The 3,781-nt window shown below is 33.7% G+C and overlaps 1 pseudogene; it reads right to left on the bottom strand.

Annotated features, from left to right (window-relative positions):
* Window positions 1-2,121: 2,121 nt before the first annotated feature.
* LOC132725956 (sodium-dependent glucose transporter 1-like) lies at window positions 2,122-3,431 on the bottom strand (annotated as a pseudogene).
* Window positions 3,432-3,781: the final 350 nt, after the last annotated feature.

Here is a 3,781-nt window from a genome sequence, read left to right as displayed (position 1 = left end):
TGTTTTGTATAATGTAAAAATATTTATTTCCTACTAATAATTTCTTGGAACTCAGAGCTTACACCTTTATTATAGTATAATTTGCTGTCCTACTTTTTCGACAGCGGTAAATCGTTTCGGCAGTAATTTGCATATTGCGCAATAATACTACGGGACTACAACGTTTTTATCAATCATATACGTTCATATTTTAACTTGGATAACTTAATTTGAAATTGAAAAGGCTAAATATGGAAGATATTAAGATATCCCGACAAGGTATGGGAGTTTTAAAGGATCAAATTCATGTACTATTGTAGCCGACGAAATCCCATGTGTAGATGACTTAGCTCTGAACGCGCCTGAGGGCGCGTCCGTCGCAAAAACGTCAAGCCTGTTGATATATCAGTACAAGTTGGTTTGTTTTACATTATTTCTACAAATTTACCAGTCGCTTTCGGTATAACAATGAAGATCTTAACGGTGACTTATACATCATGGGCTTTAAAACACCAAGATAATTTTGATTTGATATACCAAAACGAGGGTTTTACAAGTTATTGAAAACGATTCTGTATTACTAACATTGTATTGAACTTCATCTTTACTGATTTTGTAAAAAAAAAAAGAAGATGTGGATCCTAAACCTTAGGTTGGGTTTTAACAAAAAGTAAAAGTAGCAACTACTTAATATACATAGAGAGTTTTATATATACGATGTATCATAAAGGACTTTGAAAACTCACGCATTACATTGTATAATGAAAGACTCACAGTGTGAAAACCCACGATTTGCGTTGTAAAATGAAAGACTCACTCTGAGACTTCACACTACGTTGTATCAGTAAAGTCTCACTCTGAAAACTCACACTTTACGTTTTATAATGAAAGGCTCACTCTGAAAACTCACGCTTTACGTTTTATAATGAAAGGCTTACTCTGAAAACTCACGCTTTACGTTTTATAATGAAAGACTCACTCTGAAAACTCACGCTTTACGTTGTATAATGAAAGACTCACTCTGAAAACTCACGCTTTGGAAAAGCCTGCATATAACAATGAAATCATTATGCAATTACATGTATACACATAAGTTTTAACATATTTATTGCTGTTATTTAGACACAAACGGATATATTTTAAATTGATTTAGTTAGAACAAACAAAAGCAGTATAGGCACTTCGCTCCCAAAACGAAAATCACACATTTGGCAACATATACTTCCGAATAAATTGTATTTTTAACACAAAAAATTTATTGTCACAAAGATGCTTTTACATGGTTTTTTCCATTTTAATTATAACATTTCTGACAAAATTGACAAAATTTTGTCTATTTAAAATTAAACTTTAAATGATTATTTTCAACACTGTTTTCTTCATGTCATCTATAAATTAAAAAAAGAAAGAAAAAAGAAAAAAAACACAATGATGCACATATGTCAATTTTTTATATATGTGAATAACTTTCCTTAGATAAACAGATGTCAAGATGTCAAAACTATCGGCAACATACTCAGAACCCGTTTCGGATACCATCAGGAACCGGTATAAACCATATTAAGGGCGCCGAAATCTAATTATTCAAGCTTGAAATTCTTTGGCGGATGTCTTTATACACTTTTAAATATTTCCAATACTGAAAACAGAGAAGACAGACATCCCTACAGTACGCTCAAAGCGGCGAAAATTAATAAAGCATGTTAATGCACGATTTACTAGCACCGGCTTAAGCAATCTAACATTTAAAATGAAAATTTGAATTTAGAAATAGTTTATGTTTAGTAGACATATGTTTTAGATATGATGGCATCCTTCGTAATTCATTGCCAGTAAAAAAAACACATGCAATACAGCTGTGCGTTTGTGAAGCCCTTTTGTATATTACATAATATAATTTGTAAAAGTACAACTACATGTATCTTTGAATAGTTAAAAAAGCAAAGACTTTTTACATGTCCGTCAGGATTATCAAGCTTTTTCTTAAAAGAAAAATGTTTATGAACAAAGAAAGTTGTACCGATGATATACATTGTTCAAGGTTAAAAAGATTCAATGTTTCCGAATTAGCCTGTGTTGCGTTTATTCCATGAGAGTGATTTAACTACAGACATAAGCTTTACTCTGTAACAGAAATCCTGTTCAATAAACCACTTTAGTATTTCCTTTAAAGTCATGATTTTAACATAAACTTTAAGCAGTACGCGAAAGGATATGTAAATACAAATGGTGATAACACATTGAGCAATCAGCAAATCAATAAAATACATGTGTGTTAAATTGTCCATCAGATGACCGTATCATAACGGGAAAAGCATTTTAAAAAGAGACACTCCCACGAGATTAACAGCAGAAATTGTTCTCGTCACATTTAGAATACTTTGGCCTGTCCACGTGAAAATTGCGGGAAAAATCACAGACGTACTCATCCCAGCTAACGCCGCGCATGCCCAGACGAGTTCCTTGATATTGTACCTTGCTGCAAGAAACATGCCTACAAAGGATAGAGTAAGAGCACCCACGTTTATACCTATCATTGTTGACGTTTTAACGAAACGTGTTACAAGAAAACCAAGAAATCTGCCAGCCGCAAATGTTCCCCAGAATAGTGACGTCACGTGCAGACCTTCAGCCGTAGACCAGTTCAAGTATTCAGTCAAAAATGTCGTTAAAAGTCTTGCTTCTGTACAAACATTTATGCTGATAAGTAGCATCAGAAGTGTGACAACTGTTATATTTTTCTTCAAAGAAAACTGTGGAAGCTCGTCAATCGTATTTTCATCTTTAATGTCGGATGAAGCTATAGGTGAATCGACGTATGTTGCATACTTCTGAGAAAGCAAGTAAAGGCAAGGAAAAGGGATTGTCGCAGTAAGCGATACAATACCTGCAATAAGATATGCATAATGGAAATGTGTTTCATCATATACTTCTTCACATTCTTCACTTCCTGTTGTAACATTTACAACCGAAAGTTCTGTTGTTGTTAATGCCGTTACGGTTATACTTTCAACTAATTCACTTGGTCAGTTTTTTGACGCCAAAAAAGGTTCTGCCGACAATGGACTAATGATTCCACCGTAGCTAAAGCCAAAGTGAATAGTTTGCATAAAAGGTGATGATTTCTGCCCCCAAAATAGATGCAACATGGGAATTTCCACCTGAAAAAATCAATTACATTCTCAGGATGCGTGATCACGTGAATTGTTTTCGGTAACATTGGGTCACAATCTATAATTGCGCACATGACATATAACGGTGCTTTTGCCATTCTTTCGTGACATCTTTCAATTTATACCATATTTTAGGCAAATATTTGCCGATTCCAGTGGTACATTCTCTACTATTCTAGCTCTTTTATTGTTCCCGTTATGCTTGAAGAAAATGATCTGTGCTGGAATATTTTTGATGAAAACATACGGTAACATTGTGTCACAAACTTCTGCAAGCATATCGGGATAAATACAAGAGCTTCATTTGAAAAAAAATGCACCATTGGAATCAGCAAATATTTGTTTGGCACATGGTATATGTTAATTATTTAATTTTTGAAATCTATAACGAAAACTTAGCAAATGCATTTTAATCAAGGATGCTGCAAAAAACGGTTACCAGATGTTAACTTCAACAAATAGCAGACATGTATGACCACCTATTGCCATTTTAGGCATTAGGATTAACATTTGCACACGAACAAATATAAGATTAAATTTCCTGTCTATGAAAAATGATAAGACATGAAGCAAAACGTGTTTGGTCCTTTTATGACAATTCCAAAAAAAAACCCACAAATTACAAGGCC

Source organism: Ruditapes philippinarum, unplaced genomic scaffold (genome assembly GCF_026571515.1).
Source record: "Ruditapes philippinarum isolate M1 unplaced genomic scaffold, ASM2657151v2 ctg2509_1_1_1_1, whole genome shotgun sequence".
NCBI lineage: Eukaryota > Metazoa > Mollusca > Bivalvia > Venerida > Veneridae > Ruditapes > Ruditapes philippinarum.
This window is presented reverse-complemented; position numbering and strand designations above follow the sequence as displayed.